Source organism: Hesperophylax consimilis, unplaced genomic scaffold, assembly GCF_061612785.1.
Source record: "Hesperophylax consimilis isolate HC1 unplaced genomic scaffold, BYU_Hcon_1.0 scaffold_113, whole genome shotgun sequence".
Lineage (NCBI taxonomy): Eukaryota > Metazoa > Arthropoda > Insecta > Trichoptera > Limnephilidae > Hesperophylax > Hesperophylax consimilis.
This window is the reverse complement of record NW_028301336.1, coordinates 24,374-49,413: the sequence shown is the minus strand read 5'-3', so window position 1 is coordinate 49,413 and position 25,040 is coordinate 24,374. Positions and strand designations below refer to the sequence as shown.

General features: G+C 34.8%; 1 protein-coding gene across 1 annotated transcript in view; it reads left to right on the top strand.

Annotated features, from left to right (window-relative positions):
- LOC149408686 (uncharacterized) overlaps positions 1 to 25,040 on the top strand; it is a 66,530-nt gene that overhangs the window by 23,113 nt on the left and 18,377 nt on the right. The gene's annotated exons all lie outside the window — the stretch shown is intronic.

The window sequence follows — 25,040 nt, the reverse complement described above, 5'->3', positions numbered from 1 at the left end:
TTAATTTGTAGAACTCCATTTTATTTTTTTATTTTTTATATATACAATAATATTATTATTGGGTTTATAAAAACAGTTTATTTTTAAACAAGTTCTGCTGTGTAATTATTATTACGCGTGACAGCTGTTTCGCCCTCTGAAGGCATTATGAAACTGTGGGTAGCCCACTTACAGACGATACATTTATATTATTTCTAGGTAGGTATTTTAATTTCATTTACTGATTTCTTAATTGATTTCTAAGTAAAATATTAAAAATTATTAATGGTTATTACCCCAGCAAAGTTTCCCCAATTAGTGTAATGTTTAAATTTGACTGAATGTCTTTATCTTAGTTATTCCCAAACGATGACTCATAGGGTTATTTTAATAGCATAATTAAGTACTTCATAGTGCACTCATATTTGCATTAGGTTTGAAGATATCTAGTAGGGGTGAACGAATTATATTTGTTTGTTCATTAATTAGAATAGCTTTCGGATTATTAGAGTTTTTGTTAATTTCTAACTGCTCTAAAAGATTCAGTTTACGGCCTTTATTTTGTACGTGTAACGGAGTTGGTTTATTATTATCATTAAGTGAGTGATTTTCATCTAGGAGATGTTTGGCGAATTGAGATTGTATTTTATTATTATTTTTAAAAGATCTTATATGTTCTTTAAACCTAGTGTTAAAGGACCGGCCCGTTTGTCCAACATAAACAGCGTTGCATTCGTCACACTGGAGTTTATAAATGCCACTATTATGTAATTTGAGTACCTTACTTTTTGAGTTTTTAAGAGATGATCCTAAGTTGTTATTTGTGCGGAAGGCAATATCTAAACCACACTTTTTGAGGACTTTGGCAATTTTATTAGATGTCTGTCCGATGAATTCTAAACACCCGAATTTATTATTCGTCTTATTATTAGTCGTTGGGTAAATTAATTTAAGGTTATTTTTGTGTTTGTTATTATTAATTATTTTTCCAATGTCTCTACCCTTGAAGCCATTATTTTTAGCAATAGTTAGGATTGTATTTTTTTCCTTCTCGTATGCTTTCTTGTCGAGTGGGATATTAGTAAGCCTATGTACCATTGAGTGGTAGGCAGATAATTTATGTGACCATGGGTGTAAAGATTTATAATTAATGGTCGTATCTGTAAACGTAGGCTTACGGAAAATTTCAAACGTATGTTTATTATTTTCTCTACCGATAGTTAGGTCTAAAAAATTAATTTTATTATTACACTCTCTTTCAACCGTAAAGCAGATTTTACGGTTGATGGAGTTAGCAAATGTGACAAAAAGATCTAATTGTCTGTTGGTACCTTTCCAACAGACCAAAATGTCGTCAACATAACGAACATAGTATATTATGTGTTTGCTAAAGATTGAATTTAAAATTTGTTTTTCAATGTAATCCATGAATATTTCTGCAAGAAGTGGACTGAGGGGCAATCCCATTGGTAATCCGTCGTTTTGTTGATAGAATTTATCATTAAACTCAAAGTAGTTAGTTTCAACACAAATTTTAAATAGATCGAATAAGTCTTTTTTAGTATCTGGGTTTATATTAGATTCGTCTAAAATATCTTCAATGATTTTAAGGCATTCTTGAATAGGGATATTGCTAAAGAGACTGACCACGTCTAGAGATATGAACTGGCAATTGTGCGGTAGATCAATGTTTTTTATTTTATTTACAAGTTCGAGAGAATTTTTAACGCTATGTTTTGGGTAGAATTTAGTATGTTGTTTAAAAAGAAAGTTAAGTTTTTTGGCAAGTATTGTCGTTGGGGCGTTTATAAAAGAAACAACGGGACGTATGGGGATATTATCCTTGTGAATTTTAGGTTGTCCGTATAATGCAGGAGCCCTTGGATTCATCACCATTGCACTTCTTCTAGCGAATTTATTTGGGAATATTGATTGGCAATTATTTATTAGGTTGCGCACGTTTACTGAAATTTTGTCCGTTGGGTCCTTTTTTAAGATTTCAAAGTCTTCTGGTTTAAGGAATGCTTCTACTTTATTTAAGTAATCAATTTTGTTTAATATAACGACGGAATTTCCCTTATCCGCTTTAGTAATTGTGAGGTCGCTATTTTTAATTTTGGCTTTAATATCATTTAAAATTTCCGTTTCTTTTATATTGAATTTATTTTTATTTTTACTGGTTGATTTCAAAGTTTTTCTCAATATATCCGCTGTTATTTGTTTAGGTAAGCCGTTATTTTTTATTTTAGACAGAGAAATTTCTGTGTCGATTGCCAAACATTCAATTTGTTTTTTAGTGATATCTGAATTTATTTTATATTTGAAGCCTTTATCTAGTAAATTTATTTCATCTTCTTCAAAAGTTTCACCTGATAGGTTAATAGTTTTTATATAAAACTCCGTATTTGTATTACTTTGATATTCATTGACTTTTACATTTTTATTTTTAGATTCAACAAGTTTTTTAAGTTTATTTTCCTGAGTTTTGAATTAATCAGATATAATTCCGCCGATGTGTTCACGAGTATCGTAATCCAGGGTATCAAATTCCCATGGATGCAGTTTAAAAGTTAATACTTAATACTTATTAGAGATTTTAAGAATGAATTCGATTTGAACCACGATCCTAACCACTTTTCAAAAATTTCAGCCCATTTGGTACCATAGAGCCTGAGAAAACTGCTTCGAAAAATCGAACCCATGTATGAAATGAGCTCCATAAAAGTCATGATTTTTTTAAGAATCAAATTTTACGGAGATTATGTGACTGATTTCGATTTGGAGCATGATTCTTATCACTGTTCCAAAATTCCAGCCCATTCTGTACCATAGAGCCTGAGAAAACTGCTTCCAAAGTTCGAACCCAAGTCTGAAATAAGCGTCCATAAGAATCATGATTTTTCTAAGAATCAAAATTTATGGAGATTTTGTGACTGATTTCGATTTTTACCACGATACTTATTGCTATTTCAAAATTTCAGCCCGTTTGTTCCCATAGAGCCTGAAAAAGCTGCTTCCAAAGTTCGAACCCAAGTCTGAAATAAGCGTCCATAAGAATCATGATTTGTCTAAGAATCAAACTTTATTGAGATTTTGTGACTGATTTCGATTTTTACCACAATTCTTATTGCTATTTCAAAATTTCAGCCGTTTTTTTCCCAGAACCTGAAAAAACTGCTTCCAAAGCTCGAACCCAAGTCTGAAATGAGCGTCCATAAAAATCATGATTTTTCTAATAATCAAACTAATTGGAGATTTTGTGACGGAATTCGATTTATACCACGATTCTAGCCACTATTCCAAAATTTCGGCCCATTTGGTACAATAGAGCCTGAGAAAACTTCTTCCACGGTTCTAACCCAAGCCTAAAATTAGCGTCCAATAAAAAAAAGGATTTTTTCAAATATTCAACTTTTAGGAGTCTTTTGACTGAATTCGATTTGTACCATGATCCTCACCACTTTTCCAAAATTTCAGCCCATTTGGTACCATAGAGCCTGAGAAAACTGCTTCCAAAGTTCGAAACCAAGTCTGAAATAAGCGTCCATAAGAATCATGATTTTTCTAAGAATCAAACTTTATCGAGATTTTGTGACTGATTTCGATTTTTACCACGATTCTTATTGCTATTTCAAAATTTCAGCCCGTTTGTTCCCATAGAGCCTGAAAAAACTGCTTCCAAATTACGAACCCAAGTCTGAAATGAGCGTCCATAAAAATCATGATTTTTTTTTAAATCCCTCTTGATGGAGATTTTGTGACTGAATTCGATTTGTACCATGATCCTCAACACTTTTCCAAAATTTCAGCCCATTTGGTTCCTTATAGCCTGAGAAAACTGCTTCCACGGTTCTAACCCAAGTCTAATTAGCGTCCAATAAAAAAAGGATTTTTACAAAAAATTCAACTCTATGGAGTTTTTGACTGAATTCGATTTGTACCTCGATTCATACCACTTTTCCAAAATTTCAGCCCGTTTGTTCCCATAGAGCCTGAAAAAACTGCTTCAAAAGTTCGAACCCAAGTCTGAAATGAGCGTCCATAAAAATCGTGATTTTTTTTAAATCCCTCTTGATGGAGATTTTGTGACTGAATTCGATTTGTACCATGCCTCAACACTTTTCCAAAAGTTCAGCCCATTTGGTACCATAGAGTCCGAAGAAAGTGTTTCCAAAGTTCGAACCCAAGTCTGAAATAAGCGTCCATAAAAATCATGATTTTTCTAATAATCAAACTAATTTGAGATTTTGTGACGGAATTCGGTTTGTACCATGATCCTCACCACTTTTCCAAAATTTCAGCCCATTTGGTACAATAGAGCCTGAGAAAACTGCTTCCAAAGTTCGAAACCAAGTCTGAAATAAGCGTCCATAAGAATCATGATTTTTCTAAGAATCAAACTTTATGGAGATTTTGTGACTGATTTCGATTTGGAGCATGATTCTTATCACTGTCATCGGGCACAAACGGGCTGAAATTTTGAAATAGCAATAAGAATCGTGGTAAAAATCGAAATCAGTCTTAAAATCTCCATAAAGTCTGAAATAAGCGTCCATAAAAATCATGATTTTTTTAATAATCAATTTTATTGGAGATTTTGTGACGGAATTCGATTTTTACCACGATTGCTACCACTTTTCCAAAATTTCAGCCCATTTGGTACCACAGAGCCAGAGAAAACTGCTTCCAAAGTTCGAACCCAAGTCTGAAATGAGCGTCCATAAAAATCATGATTTTTCTAATAATCAAACTTATTGGAGATTTTAAGAATGAATTCGATTTGAACCACGATCCTGACCACTTTTCAAGAATTTCAGCCCATTTGGTACCATAGAGCCTGAGAAAACTGCTTCGAAAAATCGAACCCATGTATGAAATGAGCTCCATAAAAGTCATGATTTTTTTAAGAATCAAATTTAAAGGAGATTATGTGACTGATTTCGATTTGGAGCATGATTCTTATCACTGTTCCAAAATTTCAGACCATTTAGTACCATAGAGCCAGACAAAACTGCTTCCAAAGTTCGAACCCAAGTCTGAAATAAGCGTCCATAAGAATCATGATTTTTCTAAGAATCAAAATTTATGGAGATTTTGTGGCTGATTTCGATTTTTACCACGATACTTATTGCTATTTCAAAATTTCAGCCCGTTTGTTCCCATAGAGCCTGAAAAAACTGCTTCCAAAGTTCGAACCCAAGTCTGAAATAAGCGTCCATAAGAATCATGATTTGTCTAAGAATCAAACTTTATTGAGATTTTGTGACTGATTTCGATTTTTACCACAATTCTTATTGCTATTTCAAAATTTCAGCCGTTTTTTTCCCAGAACCTGAAAAAACTGCTTCCAAAGCTCGAACCCAAGTCTGAAATGAGCGTCCATAAAAATCATGATTTTTCTAATAATCAAACTAATTGGAGATTTTGTGACGGAATTCGATTTATACCACGATTCTTACCACTATTCCAAAATTTCGGCCCATTTGGTACCATAGAGCCTGAGAAAACTTCTTCCACGGTTCTAACCCAAGCCTAAAATTAAAGACCAATAAAAAAAGGATTTTTACAAAAAATTCAACTTTATGGAGTTTTTTGACTGAATTCGATTTGTACCTCGATTCATACCACTTTTCCAAAATTTCAGCCCGTTTGTTCCCATAGAGCCTGAAAAAACTGCTTCAAAAGTTCGAACCCAAGTCTGAAATGAGCGTCCATAAAAATCATGATTTTTTTTTAAATCCCTCTTGATGGAGATTTTGTGACTGAATTCGATTTGTACCATGCCTCAACACTTTTCCAAAAGTTCAGCCCATTTGGTACCATAGAGTCCGAAGAAAGTGCTTCCAAAGTTCGAACCCAAGTCTGAAATGAGCGTCCATAAAAATCATGATTTTTCTAATAATCAAACAAATTGGAGATTTTGTGACGGAATTCGATTTATACCACGATTCTTACCACTATTCCAAAATTTCGGCCCATTTGGTACCATAGAGCCTGAGAAAACTTCTTCCTCGGTTCTAACCCAAGCCTAAAATTAGCGTCCAATAAAAAAAGGATTTTTTCAAAAATTCAACTTTTAGGAGTTTTTTGACTGAATTCGATTTGTACCATGATCCTCACCACTTTTCCTAAATTTCAGCCCATTTGGTACCATAGAGCCTGAGAAAACTGCTTCCAAAGTTCGAAACCAAGTCTGAAATAAGCGTCCATAAGAATCATGATTTTTCTAAGAATCAAACTAATTGGAGATTTTGTGACGGAATTCGATTTATACCACGATTCTTACCACTATTCCAAAATTTCGGCCCATTTGGTACCATAGAGCCTGAGAAAACTTCTTACACGGTTCTAACCCAAGCCTAAAATTAGCGTCCAATAAAAAAAAGGATTTTTTCAAAAAATTCAACTTTTAGGAGTTTTTTGACTGAATTCGATTTGTACCATGATCCTCACCACTTTTCCTAAATTTCAGCCCATTTGGTACCATAGAGCCTGAGAAAACTGCTTCCAAAGTTCGAAACCAAGTCTGAAATAAGCGTCCATAAGAATCATGATTTTTCTAAGAATCAAACTAATTGGAGATTTTGTGACGGAATTCGATTTATACCACGATTCTTACCACTATTCCAAAATTTCGGCCCATTTGGTACCATAGAGCCTGAGAAAACTTCTTCCACGGTTCTAACCCAAGCCTAAAATTAGCGTCCAATAAAAAAAAGGATTTTTTCAAAAATTCAACTTTTAGGAGTTTTTTGACTGAATTCGATTTGTACCATGATCCTCACCACTTTTCCTAAATTTCAGCCCATTTGGTACCATAGAGCCTGAGAAAACTGCTTCCAAAGTTCGAAACCAAGTCTGAAATAAGCGTCCATAAGAATCATGATTTTTCTAAAAATCAAACTAATTGGAGATTTTGTGACGGAATTCGATTTATACCACGATTCTTACCACTATTCCAAAATTTCGGCCCATTTGGTACCATAGAGCCTGAGAAAACTTCTTCCACGGTTCTAACCCAAGCCTAAAATTAGCGTCCAATAAAAAAAAGGATTTTTTCAAAAAATTCAACTTTTAGGAGGTTTTTGACTGAATTCGATTTGTACCATGATCCTCACCACTTTTCCTAAATTTCAGCCCATTTGGTACCATAGAGCCTGAGAAAACTGCTTCCAAAGTTCGAAACCAAGTCTGAAATAAGCGTCCATAAGAATCATGATTTTTCTAAGAATCAAACTAATTGGAGATTTTGTGACGGAATTCGATTTATACCACGATTCTTACCACTATTCCAAAATTTCGGCCCATTTGGTACCATAGAGCCTGAGAAAACTTCTTCCACGGTTCTAACCCAAGCCTAAAATTAGCGTCCAATAAAAAAAAGGATTTTTTCAAAAATTCAACTTTTAGGAGTTTTTTGACTGAATTCGATTTGTACCATGATCCTCACCACTTTTCCAAAATTTCAGCCCATTTGGTACCATAGAGCCTGAGAAAACTGCTTCCAAAGTTCGAAACCAAGTCTGAAATAAGCGTCCATAAGAATCATGATTTTTCTAAGAATCAAACTAATTGGAGATTTTGTGACGGAATTCGATTTATACCACGATTCTTACCACTATTCCAAAATTTCGGCCCATTTGGTACCATAGAGCCTGAGAAAACTTCTTCCACGGTTCTAACCCAAGCCTAAAATAAGCGTCCAATAAAAAAAAGGATTTTTTCAAAAATTCAACTTTAAGGAGTTTTTTGACTGAATTCGATTTGTACCATGATCCTCACCACTTTTCCTAAATTTCAGCCCATTTGGTACCATAGAGCCTGAGAAAACTGCTTCCAAAGTTCGAAACCAAGTCTAAAATAAGCGTCCATAAGAATCATGATTTTTCTAAGAATCAAACTTTATGGAGATTTTGTGACTGATTTCGATTTTTACCACGATTCTTATTGCTATTTCAAAATTTCAGCCCGTTTGTTCCCATAGAGCCTGAAAAAACTGCTTCCAAATTACGAACCCAAGTCTGAAATGAGCGTCCATAAAAATCATGATTTGTTTTTAAATCCCTCTTGATGGAGATTTTGTGACTGAATTCGATTTGTACCATGATCCTCAACACTTTTCCAAAATTTCAGCCCATTTGGTTCCTTATAGCCTGAGAAAACTGCTTCCACGGTTCTAACCCAAGTCTAAAATTAGCGTCCAATAAAAAAAGGATTTTTACAAAAAATTCAACTTTATGGAGTTTTTTGACTGAATTCGATTTGTACCTCGATTCATACCACTTTTCCAAAATTTCAGCCCATTTGGTACCATAGAGCAAGAGAAAACTGCTTCGAAAAATCGAACCCAAGTCTGAAACGAGCGTCCATAAAAATCATGATTTTTCTATGAATCTAACTTAAGGGAGATTTTAAGACTGAATTCGATATGTACCATGATCCTCACAACTTTTCCAAAAGTTCAGCCCATTTGGTACCATAGAGTCCGAAGAAAGTGCTTCCAAAGTTCGAACCTAAGTCTGAAATAAGCGTCCATAAAAATCATGATTTTTCTACGGATCAAACTTTATGGAGTTTTTGTGACTGATTTCGATTTGAAGCATGATGCTTATCACTGTTCCAAAATTTCAGCCCATTTGGTACCATAGAGCCTGAGAAAACTGCTTCCAAAGTTCGAAACCAAGTCTGAAATAAGCGTCCATAAGAATCATGATTTTTCTAAGAATCAAACTTTATGGAGATTTTGTGACTGATTTCGATTTGGAGCATGATTCTTATCACTTTCCCAAAATTCCAGCCCATTCTGTACCATAGAGCCTGAGAAAACTGCTTCCAAAGTTCGGACCCAAGTCTGAAATAAGCGTCCAAAGAATCATGATTTTTCTAAGAATCAAACTTTATGGAGATTTTGTGACTGATTTCGATTTTTACCACGATTCTTATTGCTATTTCAAAATTTCAGCCCGTTTGTTCCCATAGAGCCTGAAAAAACTGCTTCCGAATTTCGAACCCAAGTCTGAAATGAGCGTCCATAAAAATCATGATTTTTTTTTAAATCCCTCTTTATGGAGATTTTGTGACTGAATTAGATTTAAACCACGATTCCTAACACTTTTCCAAAATTTCAGCCCATTCTGTACCAAAAAGCCAAAGAAAACTGAATCAAAAGTTCGAACCCAAGTCTGAAATGAGCGTCCAAATAATAAATGATTTTTCTAAGAGTCAAAATTTATGGAAATTTTGTGACTGAATTCGATTTATACCACGATTCTTACCATTATTCCAAAATTTCAGCCCATTTTGTACCATAGAGCCTGAGAAAACTGCTTCGAAAAATCGAACCCATGTATGAAATGAGCTCCATAAAAGTCATGATTTTTTTTTAAATTAAATTTTATGGAGATTATGTGACTGATTTCGATTGGGAGCATGATTCTTATCACTGTTCCAAAATTTCAGCCCATTTGGTACCATAGAGCCTGAGAAAACTGCTTCCAAAGTTCGAAACCAAGTCTGAAATAAGCGTCCATAAACATCATGATTTTTCTAAGAATCAAACTTTATGGAGATTTTAAGACTGAATTCGATTTATACCACGATTCTTGCCACTTTTCCAAAATTTCAGCCCATTTGGTTCCTTGTAGCCTGAGAAAACTGCTTCCACGGTTCTAACCCAAGTCTAAAATAAGCGTCCAATAAAAAAAGGATTTTTACAAAAAATTCAACTTTATGGAGATTTTTGACTGAATTCGATTTGTACCTCGATTCATACCACTTTTCCAAAGTTTCAGCCCATTTGGTACCATAGAGCAAGAGAAAACTGCTTCGAAAAATCGAACCCAAGTCTGAAACGAGCGTCCATAAAAATCATGATTTTTCTATGAATCTAACTTAAGGGAGATTTTGAGACTGAATTCGATATGTACCATGATCCTCACCACTTTTCCAAAATTTCAGCCCATTTGGTACCATAGAGCCTGAGAAAACTGCTTCCAAAGTTCGAAACCAAGTCTGAAATAAGCGTCCATAAGAATCATGATTTTTCTAAGAATCAAACTTTGTGGAGATTTTGTGACTGATTTCGATTTTTACCACGATTCTTATTGCTATTTCAAAATTTCAGCCCGTTTGTTCCCATAGAGCCTGAAAAAACTGCTTCCAAATTTCGAATCCAAGTCTGAAATGAGCGTCCATAAAAATCATGATTTTTTTTTAAATCCCTCTTGATGGAGATTTTGTGACTGAATTCGATTTATACAACGATTCTTACCACTTTTCCAAAATTTCAGCCCATTTGGTTCCTTATAGCCTGAGAAAACTGCTTCCACGGTTCTAACCCAAGTCTAAAATTAGCGTCCAATAAAAAAAGGATTTTTACAAAAAATCCAACTTTATGGAGTTTTTTGACGAATTCGATTTGTACCTCGATTCATACCACTTTTCCAAAATTTCAGCCCATTTGGTACCATAGAGCAAGAGAAAACTGCTTCGAAAAATCGAACCCAAGTCTGAAACGAGCGTCCATAAAAATCATGATTTTTCTATGAATCTAACTTAAGGGAGATTTTAAGACTGAATTCGATATGTACCATGATCCTCACAACTTTTCCAAAAGTTCAGCCCATTTGGTACCATAGAGTCCGAAGAAAGTGCTTCCAAAGTTCGAACCTAAGTCTGAAATAAGCGTCCATAAAAATCATGATTTTTCTACGGATCAAACTTTATGGAGTTTTTGTGACTGATTTCGATTTGAAGCATGATGCTTATCACTGTTCCAAAATTTCAGCCCATTTGGTACCATAGAGCCTGAGAAAACTGCTTCCAAAGTTCGAAACCAAGTCTGAAATAAGCGTCCATAAGAATCATGATTTTTCTAAGAATCAAACTTTAGGGAGATTTTGTGACTGATTTCGATTTGCAGCATGATTCTTATCACTGTTCCAAAATTTCAGACCATTAAGTACCATAGAGCCAGACAAAACTGTTTCCAAAGTTCGGACCCAAGTCTGAAATAAGCGTCCATAAGAATCATGATTTTTCTAAGAATCAAACTTTATGGAGATTTTGTGACTGATTTCGATTTTTACCACGATTCTTATTGCTATTTCAAAATTTCAGCCCGTTTGTTCCCATAGAGCCTGAAAAACTGCTTCAAAAGTTCGAACCCAAGTCTGAAATGAGCGTCCATAAAAATCATGATTTTTTTTTAAATCCCTCTTTATGGAGATTTTGTGACTGAATTCGATTTGTACCATGATCCTCACCACTTTTCCAAAAGTTCAGCCCATTTGGTACCATAGAGTCCGAAGAAAGTTCTTCCAAAGTTCGAACCCAAGTCTGAAATAAGCGTCCATAAGAATCATGATTTTTCTAAGAATCAAACTTTGTGGAGATTTTGTGACTGATTTCGATTTTTACCACGATTCTTATTGCTATTTCAAAATTTCAGTCCGTTTGTTCCCATAGAGCCTGAAAAAACTGCTTGCGAATTTCGAACCCAAGTCTGAAATGAGCGTCCATAAAAATCATGATTTTTTTTTAAATCCCCCTTATGGAGATTTTGTGACTGAATTCAATTTATACCACGATTCTTACCACTTATCCAAAATTTCAGCCCATTTGGTTCCTTATAGCCTGAGAAAACTGCTTCCACGGTTCTAACCCAAGTCTAAAATTAGCGTCCAATAAAAAAAGGATTTTTACAAAAAATTCAAGTTTATGGAGTTTTTTGACTGAATTCGATTTGTACCTCGATTCATACCACTTTTCCAAAATTTCAGCCCATTTGGTACCATAGAGCAAGAGCAAACTGCTTCGAAAAATCGAACCCAAGTCTGAAACGAGCGTCCATAAAAATCATGATTTTTCTATGAATCTAACTTAAGGGAGATTTTGAGACTGAATTCGATATGTACCATGATCCTCACCACTTTTCCAAAATTTCAGCCCATTTGGTACCATAGAGCCTGAGAAAACTGCTTCCAAAGTTCGAAACCAAGTCTGAAATAAGCGTCCATAAGAATCATGATTTTTCTAAGAATCAAACTTTGTGGAGATTTTGTGACTGATTTCGATTTTTACCACGATTCTTATTGCTATTTCAAAATTTCAGCCCGTTTGTTCCTATAGAGCCTGAAAAAACTGCTTCAAAAGTTCGAACCCAAGTCTGAAATGAGCGTCCATAAAAATCATGATTTTTTTTTAAATCCCTCTTTATGGAGATTTTGTGACTGAATTCGATTTGTACCATGATCCTCACCACTTTTCCAAAATTTCAGCCCATTTGGTACCATAGAGTCCGAAGAAAGTTCTTCCAAAGTTCGAACCCAAGTCTGAAATAAGCGTCCATAAGAATCATGATTTTTCTAAGAATCAAACTTTATGGAGATTTTGTGACTGATTTCGATTTTTACCACGATTCTTATTGCTATTTCAAAATTTCAGCCCGTTTGTTCCCATAGAGCCTGAAAAAACTGCTTGCGAATTTCGAACCCAAGTCTGAAATGAGCGTCCATAAAAATCATGATTTTTTTTTAAATCCCCCTTATGGAGATTTTGTGACTGAATTCAATTTATACCACGATTCTTACCACTTATCCAAAATTTCAGCCCATTTGGTTCCTTATAGCCTGAGAAAACTGCTTCCACGGTTCTAACCCAAGTCTAAAATTAGCGTCCAATAAAAAAAGGATTTTTACAAAAAATTCAAGTTTATGGAGTTTTTTGACTGAATTCGATTTGTACCTCGATTCATACCACTTTTCCAAAATTTCAGCCCATTTGGTACCATAGAGCAAGAGCAAACTGCTTCGAAAAATCGAACCCAAGTCTGAAACGAGCGTCCATAAAAATCATGATTTTTCTATGAATCTAACTTAAGGGAGATTTTGAGACTGAATTCGATATGTACCATGATCCTCACCACTTTTCCAAAATTTCAGCCCATTTGGTACCATAGAGCCTGAGAAAACTGCTTCCAAAGTTCGAAACCAAGTCTGAAATAAGCGTCCATAAGAATCATGATTTTTCTAAGAATCAAACTTTGTGGAGATTTTGTGACTGATTTCGATTTTTACCACGATTCTTATTGCTATTTCAAAATTTCAGCCCGTTTGTTCCTATAGAGCCTGAAAAAACTGCTTCAAAAGTTCGAACCCAAGTCTGAAATGAGCGTCCATAAAAATCATGATTTTTTTTTAAATCCCTCTTTATGGAGATTTTGTGACTGAATTCGATTTGTACCATGATCCTCACCACTTTTCCAAAATTTCAGCCCATTTGGTACCATAGAGTCCGAAGAAAGTTCTTCCAAAGTTCGAACCCAAGTCTGAAATAAGCGTCCATAAGAATCATGATTTTTCTAAGAATCAAACTTTATGGAGATTTTGTGACTGATTTCGATTTTTACCACGATTCTTATTGCTATTTCAAAATTTCAGCCCGTTTGTTCCCATAGAGCCTGAAAAAACTGCTTGCGAATTTCGAACCCAAGTCTGAAATGAGCGTCCATAAAAATCATGATTTTTTTTTAAATCCCCCTTATGGAGATTTTGTGACTGAATTCAATTTATACCACGATTCTTACCACTTATCCAAAATTTCAGCCCATTTGGTTCCTTATAGCCTGAGAAAACTGCTTCCACGGTTCTAACCCAAGTCTAAAATTAGCGTCCAATAAAAAAAGGATTTTTACAAAAAATTTAATTTTATGGAGTTTTTTTACTGAATTCGATTTGTACCTCGATTCATACCACTTTTCCAAAATTTCAGCCCATTTGGTACCATAGAGCCTGAGAAAACTGCTTCCAAAGTTCGAAAACAAGTCTGAACTAAGCGTCCATAAGAATCATGATTTTTCTAAGAATCAAACTTTATGGAGATTTTGTGACTGATTTCGATTTGGAGCAAGATTCTTATCACTGTTCCAAAATTTCAGACCATTTAGTACCATAGAGCCAGACAAAACTGCTTCCAAAGTTCGGACCCAAGTCTGAAATAAGCGTCCATAAACATCATGATTTTTCTAAGAATCAAACTTTATGGAGATTTTAAGACTGATTTCGATTTTTACCACGATTCTTATTGCTATTTCAAAATTTCAGCCCGTTCGTTCCCATAGAGCCTGAAAAAACTGCTTCCAAATAACGAACCCAAGTCTGAAATAAGCGTCCATAAAAATCATGATTTTTCTACGGATCAAACTTTATGGAGTTTTTGTGACTGATTTCGATTTGAAGCATGATGCTTATCACTGTTCCAAAATTTCAGCCCATTTGGTACCATAGAGCCTGAGAAAACTGCTTCCAAAGTTCGAAACCAAGTCTGAAATAAGCGTCCATAAGAATCATGATTTTTCTAAGAATCAAACTTTATGGAGATTTTGTGACTGATTTCGATTTGCAGCATGATTCTTATCACTGTTCCAAAATTTCAGACCATTAAGTACCATAGAGCCAGACAAAACTGCTTCCAAAGTTCGGACCCAAGTCTGAAATAAGCGTCCATAAGAATCATGATTTTTCTAAGAATCAAACTTTATGGAGATTTTAAGACTGATTTCGATTTTGACCACGATTCTTATTGCTTTTTCAAAATTTCAGCCCGTTTGTTCCCATAGAGCCTGAAAAAACTGCTTTCAAAGTTCGAACCCAAGTCTGAAATTAGCGTCCATAAAAATCATGATTTTTTTAAAAATCCCTCTTTATGGAGATTTTGTGACTGAATTCGATTTATACCACGATTCCTAACACTTTTCCAAAATTTCAGCCCATTCTGTACCAAAAAGCCAAAGAAAACTGAATCAAAAGTTCGAACCCAAGTCTGAAATGAGCGTCTAAATAAATAATGATTTTTCAAAGAATCAAACTTTATGGAAATTTTGTGACTGAATTCGATTTATACCACGATTCTTACCACTATTCCAAAATTTCAGACCATTTGGTACCATAGAGCCAGAGAAAACTGCTTCCAAAAATCGAACCCAAGACTGAAAGGAGCGTCCATAAGAATCTCTATTTTTCTAAGAATCAAACTTTATGGAAATTTTGTGACTGAACGCAATTTATACCACGATTCTTACCACTTTTCCAAAATTTCAGCCCATTTTGTACCATAGAGCCTGAGAAAACTGCTTCGAAAAATCGAACCCAAGTCTGAAATGAGCGTCCATAAAAATAATAATTTAAAAAAAAAATCCCTTTTGATGAAGATTTTGTGACGGAATTCGATTTGTACCACGATTCTTACCACTTTTCCAAAATTTCAGCCCATTTGGTACCACAAAGCCAGAGAAAACTGCTTCCAAAGTTCGAACCCAAGTCTGAAATGAGCGTCCATAAAAATCATGATTTTTCTAATAATCAAACTTATTGGAGATTTTGTGACGGAATTTGATTTTTACCACGATTCTTACCACTTTTCCAAAATTTCAGCCCATTTGGTACCACAGAGCCAGAGAAAACTGCTTCCAAAGTTCGAACCCAAGTCTGAAATGTGCGTCCATAAAAATCATGATTTTTCTTATAATCAAACTTATTGGTGATTTTAAGACTGAATTCGATTTGTACCATGCCTCAACACTTTTCCAAAAGTTCAGCCCATTTGGTACCATAGAGTCCGAAGAAAGTGTTTCCAAAGTTCGAACCCAAGTCTGAAATAAGCGTCCATAAAAATCATGATTTTTCTAATAATCAAACTAATTTGAGATTTTGTGACGGAATTCGATTTATACCACGATTCTTACCACTATTCCAAAATTTCGGCCCATTTGGTACCATAGAGCCTGAGAAAACTTCTTCCACGGTTCTAACCCAAGCCTAATATTAGCGTCCAATAAAAAAACAGGATTTTTTTAAAAATTCAACTTTTAGGAGTTTTTTGACTGAATTCGATTTGTACCACGATTCTTTCCACTTTTCCAAAATTTCAGCCCATTTGGTACCATAGACCTTGAGAAAACTGCTTCCAAAGTTCGAACCCAAGTCTGAAATAAGCGTCCATAAGAATCATGATTTTTTTAAAAATCAAACTTTATGGAGATTTTGTGACTGATTTCGATTTGAAGCATGATGCTTATCACTAATCCAAAATTTCAGCCCATATGGTACCATAGAGCCTGAGAAAACTGCTTCCAAAGTTCGAAACCAAGTCTGAAATATGCGTCCATAAGAATCATGATTTTTCTAAGAATCAAACTTTATGGAGATTTTGTGACTGATTTCGATTTGGAGAATGATTCTTATCACTGCCATCGGGCACAAACGGGCTGAAATTTTGAAATAGCAATAAGAATCGTGGTAAAAATCGAAATCAGTCTTAAAATCTCCATAAAGTCTGAAATGAGCGTCCATAAAAATCATGATTTTTCTAATAATCAAACTCATTGGAGATTTTGTGACGGAATTCGATTTATACCACGATTCTGACCACTATTCCAAAATTTCGGCCCATTTGGTACCATAGAGCCTGAGAAAACTTCTTCCACGGTTCTAACCCAAGCCTAAAATTAGCGTCCAATAAAAAAAAGGATTTTTTCAAAAATTCAACTTTTAGGAGTTTTTTGACTGAATTCGCATTGTACCATGATCCTCACCTTTTTTCCTAAATTTCAGCCCATTTGGTACCATAGAGCCTGAGAAAACTGCTTCCAAAGTTCGAAACCAAGTCTGAAATAAGCGTCCATAAGAATCATGATTTTTCTAAGAATCAAACTTTATGGAGATTTTGTGACTGATTTCGATTTGGAGCATGATTCTTATCACTGTCATCGGGCACAAACGGGCTGAAATTTTGAAATAGCAATAAGAATCGTGGTAAAAATCAAAATCAGTCTTAAAATCTCCATAAAGTCTGAAATGAGCGTCCATAAAAATCATGATTTTTCTAATAATCAAACTTATTGGAGATTTTGTGACGGAATTCGATTTTTACCACGATTGCTACCACTTTTCCAAAATTTCAGCCCATTTGGTACCACAGAGCCAGAGAAAACTGCTTCCAAAGTTCGAACCCAAGTCTGAAATGAGCGTCCATAAAAATCATGATTTTTCTAATAATACTTAATACTTATTGGAGATTTTAAGAATGAATTCGATTTGAACCACGATCCTAACCACTTTTCAAAAATTTCAGCCCATTTGGTACCATAGAGCCTGAGAAAACTGCTTCGAAAAATCGAACCAATGTATGAAATGAGCTCCATAAAAGTCATGATTTTTTTAAGAATCAAATTTTACGGAGATTATGTGACTGATTTCGATTTGGAGCATGATTCTTATCACTGTTCCAAAATTCCAGCCCATTCTGTACCATAGAGCCAGACAAAACTGCTTCCAAAGTTCGAACCCAAGTCTGAAATAAGCGTCCATAAGAATCATGATTTTTCTAAGAATCAAAATTTATGGAGATTTTGTCACTGATTTCGATTTTTACCACGATACTTATTGCTATTTCAAAATTTCAGCCCGTTTGTTCCCATAGAGCCTGAAAAAACTGCTTCCAAAGTTCGAACCCAAGTCTGAAATAAGCGTCCATAAGAATCATGATTTGTCTAAGAATCAAACTTTATTGAGATTTTGTGACTGATTTCGATTTTTACCACAATTCTTATTGCTATTTCAAAATTTCAGCCGTTTTTTTCCCAGAACCTGAAAAAACTGCTTCCAAAGCTCGAACCAAAGTCTGAAATGAGCGTCCATAAAAATCATGATTTTTCTAATAATCAAACTAATTGGAGATTTTGTGACGGAATTCGATTTATACCACGATTCTTACCACTATTCCAAAATTTCGGCCCATTTGGTACCATAGAGCCTGAGAAAACTTCTTCCACGGTTCTAACCCAAGCCTAAAATTAAAGACCAATAAAAAAAGGATTTTTACAAAAAATTCAACTTTATGGAGTTTTTTGACTGAATTCGATTTGTACCTCGATTCATACCACTTTTCCAAAATTTCAGCCCGTTTGTTCCCATAGAGCCTGAAAAAACTGCTTCAAAAGTTCGAACCCAAGTCTGAAATGAGCGTCCATAAAAATCATGATTTTTTTTTAAATCCCTCTTGATGGAGATTTTGTGACTGAATTCGATTTGTACCATGCCTCAACACTTTTCCAAAAGTTCAGCCCATTTGGTACCATAGAGTCCGAAGAAAGTGCTTCCAAAGTTCGAACCCAAGTCTGAAATAAGCGTCCATAAAAATCATGATTTTTCTAATAATCAAACTAATTGGAGATTTTGTGACGGAATTCGATTTATACCACGATTCTTACCACTATTCCAAAATTTCGGCCCATTTGGTACCATAGAGCCTGAAAAAACTTCTTCCACGGTTCTAACCCAAGCCTAAAATTAGCGTCCAATAAAAAAAAGGATTTTTTCAAAAATTCAACTTATAGGATTTTTTTGACTGAATTCGATTTGTACCATGATCCTCACCACTTTTCCTAAATTTCAGCCCATTTGGTACCATAGAGCCTGAGAAAACTGCTTCCAAAGTTCGAAACCAAGTCTGAAATAAGCGTCCATAAAAATCATGATTTTTCTATGAATCTAACTTAAGGGAGATTTTGAGACTGAATTCGATATGTACCATGATCCTCACCACTTTTCCAAAATTTCAGCCCATTTGGTACCATAGAGCCTGAGAAAACTGCTTCCAAAGTTCGAAACCAAGTCTGAAATAAGCGTCCATAAGAATCATGATTTTTCTAAGAATCAAACTTTGTGGAGATTTTGTGACTGATTTCGATTTTTACCACGATTCTTATTGCTATTTCAAAATTTCAGCCCGTTTGTTCCTATAGAGCCTGAAAAAACTGCTTCAAAAGTTCGAACCCAAGTCTGAAATGAGCGTCCATAAAAATCATGATTTTTTTTTAAATCCCTCTTTATGGAGATTTTGTGACTGAATTCGATTTGTACCATGATCCTCACCACTTTTCCAAAATTTCAGCCCATTTGGTACCATAGAGTCCGAAGAAAGTTCTTCCAAAGTTCGAACCCAAGTCTGAAATAAGCGTCCATAAGAATCATGATTTTTCTAAGAATCAAACTTTATGGAGATTTTGTGACTGATTTCGATTTTTACCACGATTCTTATTGCTATTTCAAAATTTCAGCCCGTTTGTTCCCATAGAGCCTGAAAAAACTGCTTGCGAATTTCGAACCCAAGTCTGAAATGAGCGTCCATAAAAATCATGATTTTTTTTTAAATCCCCCTTATGGAGATTTTGTGACTGAATTCAATTTATACCACGATTCTTACCACTTATCCAAAATTTCAGCCCATTTGGTTCCTTATAGCCTGAGAAAACTGCTTCCACGGTTCTAACCCAAGTCTAAAATTAGCGTCCAATAAAAAAAGGATTTTTACAAAAAATTTAATTTTATGGAGTTTTTTTACTGAATTCGATTTGTACCTCGATTCATACCACTTTTCCAAAATTTCAGCCCATTTGGTACCATAGAGCCTGAGAAAACTGCTTCCAAAGTTCGAAAACAAGTCTGAACTAAGCGTCCATAAGAATCATGATTTTTCTAAGAATCAAACTTTATGGAGATTTTGTGACTGATTTCGATTTGGAGCAAGATTCTTATCACTGTTCCAAAATTTCAGACCATTTAGTACCATAGAGCCAGACAAAACTGCTTCCAAAGTTCGGACCCAAGTCTGAAATAAGCGTCCATAAACATCATGATTTTTCTAAGAATCAAACTTTATGGAGATTTTAAGACTGATTTCGATTTTTACCACGATTCTTATTGCTATTTCAAAATTTCAGCCCGTTCGTTCCCATAGAGCCTGAAAAAACTGCTTCCAAATAACGAACCCAAGTCTGAAATAAGCGTCCATAAAAATCATGATTTTTCTACGGATCAAACTTTATGGAGTTTTTGTGACTGATTTCGATTTGAAGCATGATGCTTATCACTGTTCCAAAATTTCAGCCCATTTGGTACCATAGAGCCTGAGAAAACTGCTTCCAAAGTTCGAAACCAAGTCTGAAATAAGCGTCCATAAGAATCATGATTTTTCTAAGAATCAAACTTTATGGAGATTTTGTGACTGATTTCGATTTGCAGCATGATTCTTATCACTGTTCCAAAATTTCAGACCATTAAGTACCATAGAGCCAGACAAAACTGCTTCCAAAGTTCGGACCCAAGTCTGAAATAAGCGTCCATAAGAATCATGATTTTTCTAAGAATCAAACTTTATGGAGATTTTAAGACTGATTTCGATTTTGACCACGATTCTTATTGCTTTTTCAAAATTTCAGCCCGTTTGTTCCCATAGAGCCTGAAAAAACTGCTTTCAAAGTTCGAACCCAAGTCTGAAATTAGCGTCCATAAAAATCATGATTTTTTTAAAAATCCCTCTTTATGGAGATTTTGTGACTGAATTCGATTTATACCACGATTCCTAACACTTTTCCAAAATTTCAGCCCATTCTGTACCAAAAAGCCAAAGAAAACTGAATCAAAAGTTCGAACCCAAGTCTGAAATGAGCGTCTAAATAAATAATGATTTTTCAAAGAATCAAACTTTATGGAAATTTTGTGACTGAATTCGATTTATACCACGATTCTTACCACTATTCCAAAATTTCAGACCATTTGGTACCATAGAGCCAGAGAAAACTGCTTCCAAAAATCGAACCCAAGACTGAAAGGAGCGTCCATAAGAATCTCTATTTTTCTAAGAATCAAACTTTATGGAAATTTTGTGACTGAACGCAATTTATACCACGATTCTTACCACTTTTCCAAAATTTCAGCCCATTTTGTACCATAGAGCCTGAGAAAACTGCTTCGAAAAATCGAACCCAAGTCTGAAATGAGCGTCCATAAAAATAATAATTTAAAAAAAAAATCCCTTTTGATGAAGATTTTGTGACGGAATTCGATTTGTACCACGATTCTTACCACTTTTCCAAAATTTCAGCCCATTTGGTACCACAAAGCCAGAGAAAACTGCTTCCAAAGTTCGAACCCAAGTCTGAAATGAGCGTCCATAAAAATCATGATTTTTCTAATAATCAAACTTATTGGAGATTTTGTGACGGAATTTGATTTTTACCACGATTCTTACCACTTTTCCAAAATTTCAGCCCATTTGGTACCACAGAGCCAGAGAAAACTGCTTCCAAAGTTCGAACCCAAGTCTGAAATGTGCGTCCATAAAAATCATGATTTTTCTTATAATCAAACTTATTGGTGATTTTAAGACTGAATTCGATTTGTACCATGCCTCAACACTTTTCCAAAAGTTCAGCCCATTTGGTACCATAGAGTCCGAAGAAAGTGTTTCCAAAGTTCGAACCCAAGTCTGAAATAAGCGTCCATAAAAATCATGATTTTTCTAATAATCAAACTAATTTGAGATTTTGTGACGGAATTCGATTTATACCACGATTCTTACCACTATTCCAAAATTTCGGCCCATTTGGTACCATAGAGCCTGAGAAAACTTCTTCCACGGTTCTAACCCAAGCCTAATATTAGCGTCCAATAAAAAAACAGGATTTTTTTAAAAATTCAACTTTTAGGAGTTTTTTGACTGAATTCGATTTGTACCACGATTCTTTCCACTTTTCCAAAATTTCAGCCCATTTGGTACCATAGACCTTGAGAAAACTGCTTCCAAAGTTCGAACCCAAGTCTGAAATAAGCGTCCATAAGAATCATGATTTTTTTAAAAATCAAACTTTATGGAGATTTTGTGACTGATTTCGATTTGAAGCATGATGCTTATCACTAATCCAAAATTTCAGCCCATATGGTACCATAGAGCCTGAGAAAACTGCTTCCAAAGTTCGAAACCAAGTCTGAAATATGCGTCCATAAGAATCATGATTTTTCTAAGAATCAAACTTTATGGAGATTTTGTGACTGATTTCGATTTGGAGAATGATTCTTATCACTGCCATCGGGCACAAACGGGCTGAAATTTTGAAATAGCAATAAGAATCGTGGTAAAAATCGAAATCAGTCTTAAAATCTCCATAAAGTCTGAAATGAGCGTCCATAAAAATCATGATTTTTCTAATAATCAAACTCATTGGAGATTTTGTGACGGAATTCGATTTATACCACGATTCTGACCACTATTCCAAAATTTCGGCCCATTTGGTACCATAGAGCCTGAGAAAACTTCTTCCACGGTTCTAACCCAAGCCTAAAATTAGCGTCCAATAAAAAAAAGGATTTTTTCAAAAATTCAACTTTTAGGAGTTTTTTGACTGAATTCGCATTGTACCATGATCCTCACCTTTTTTCCTAAATTTCAGCCCATTTGGTACCATAGAGCCTGAGAAAACTGCTTCCAAAGTTCGAAACCAAGTCTGAAATAAGCGTCCATAAGAATCATGATTTTTCTAAGAATCAAACTTTATGGAGATTTTGTGACTGATTTCGATTTGGAGCATGATTCTTATCACTGTCATCGGGCACAAACGGGCTGAAATTTTGAAATAGCAATAAGAATCGTGGTAAAAATCAAAATCAGTCTTAAAATCTCCATAAAGTCTGAAATGAGCGTCCATAAAAATCATGATTTTTCTAATAATCAAACTTATTGGAGATTTTGTGACGGAATTCGATTTTTACCACGATTGCTACCACTTTTCCAAAATTTCAGCCCATTTGGTACCACAGAGCCAGAGAAAACTGCTTCCAAAGTTCGAACCCAAGTCTGAAATGAGCGTCCATAAAAATCATGATTTTTCTAATAATACTTAATACTTATTGGAGATTTTAAGAATGAATTCGATTTGAACCACGATCCTAACCACTTTTCAAAAATTTCAGCCCATTTGGTACCATAGAGCCTGAGAAAACTGCTTCGAAAAATCGAACCAATGTATGAAATGAGCTCCATAAAAGTCATGATTTTTTTAAGAATCAAATTTTACGGAGATTATGTGACTGATTTCGATTTGGAGCATGATTCTTATCACTGTTCCAAAATTCCAGCCCATTCTGTACCATAGAGCCAGACAAAACTGCTTCCAAAGTTCGAACCCAAGTCTGAAATAAGCGTCCATAAGAATCATGATTTTTCTAAGAATCAAAATTTATGGAGATTTTGTCACTGATTTCGATTTTTACCACGATACTTATTGCTATTTCAAAATTTCAGCCCGTTTGTTCCCATAGAGCCTGAAAAAACTGCTTCCAAAGTTCGAACCCAAGTCTGAAATAAGCGTCCATAAGAATCATGATTTGTCTAAGAATCAAACTTTATTGAGATTTTGTGACTGATTTCGATTTTTACCACAATTCTTATTGCTATTTCAAAATTTCAGCCGTTTTTTTCCCAGAACCTGAAAAAACTGCTTCCAAAGCTCGAACCAAAGTCTGAAATGAGCGTCCATAAAAATCATGATTTTTCTAATAATCAAACTAATTGGAGATTTTGTGACGGAATTCGATTTATACCACGATTCTTACCACTATTCCAAAATTTCGGCCCATTTGGTACCATAGAGCCTGAGAAAACTTCTTCCACGGTTCTAACCCAAGCCTAAAATTAAAGACCAATAAAAAAAGGATTTTTACAAAAAATTCAACTTTATGGAGTTTTTTGACTGAATTCGATTTGTACCTCGATTCATACCACTTTTCCAAAATTTCAGCCCGTTTGTTCCCATAGAGCCTGAAAAAACTGCTTCAAAAGTTCGAACCCAAGTCTGAAATGAGCGTCCATAAAAATCATGATTTTTTTTTAAATCCCTCTTGATGGAGATTTTGTGACTGAATTCGATTTGTACCATGCCTCAACACTTTTCCAAAAGTTCAGCCCATTTGGTACCATAGAGTCCGAAGAAAGTGCTTCCAAAGTTCGAACCCAAGTCTGAAATAAGCGTCCATAAAAATCATGATTTTTCTAATAATCAAACTAATTGGAGATTTTGTGACGGAATTCGATTTATACCACGATTCTTACCACTATTCCAAAATTTCGGCCCATTTGGTACCATAGAGCCTGAAAAAACTTCTTCCACGGTTCTAACCCAAGCCTAAAATTAGCGTCCAATAAAAAAAAGGATTTTTTCAAAAATTCAACTTATAGGATTTTTTTGACTGAATTCGATTTGTACCATGATCCTCACCACTTTTCCTAAATTTCAGCCCATTTGGTACCATAGAGCCTGAGAAAACTGCTTCCAAAGTTCGAAACCAAGTCTGAAATAAGCGTCCATAAGAATCATGATTTTTCTAAGAATCAAACTAATTGGAGATTTTGTGACGGAATTCGATTTATACCACGATTCTCACCACTATTCCAAAATTTCGGCCCATTTGGTACCATAGAGCCTGAGAAAACTTCTTCCACGGTTCTAACCCAAGCCTAAAATTAGCGTCCAATAAAAAAAAGGATTTTTTCAAAAAATTCAACTTTTAGGAGTTTTTTGACTGAATTCGATTTGTACCATGATCCTCACCACTTTTCCTAAATTTCAGCCCATTTGGTACCATAGAGCCTGAGAAAACTGCTTCCAAAGTTCGAAACCAAGTCTGAAATAAGCGTCCATAAGAATCATGATTTTTCTAAGAATCAAACTTTATGGAGATTTTGTGACTGATTTCGATTTTTACCACGATTCTTATTGCTATTTCAAAATTTCAGCCCGTTTGTTCCCATAGAGCCTGAAAAAACTGCTTCCAAATTACGAACCCAAGTCTGAAATGAGCGTCCATAAAAATCATGATTTGTTTTTAAATCCCTCTTGATGGAGATTTTGTGACTGAATTCGATTTGTACCATGATCCTCAACACTTTTCCAAAAGTTCAGCCCATTTGGTACCATAGAGTCCGAAGAAAGTGCTTCCAAAGTTCGAACCTAAGTCTGAAATAAGTGTCCATAAAAATCATGATTTTTCTACGGATCAAACTTAATGGAGTTTTTGTGACTGATTTCGATTTTTACCACAATTCTTATTGCTATTTCAAAATTTCAGCCGTTTTTTTCCCAGAACCTGAAAAAACTGCTTCCAAAGCTCGAACCAAAGTCTGAAATGAGCGTCCATAAAAATCATGATTTTTCTAATAATCAAACT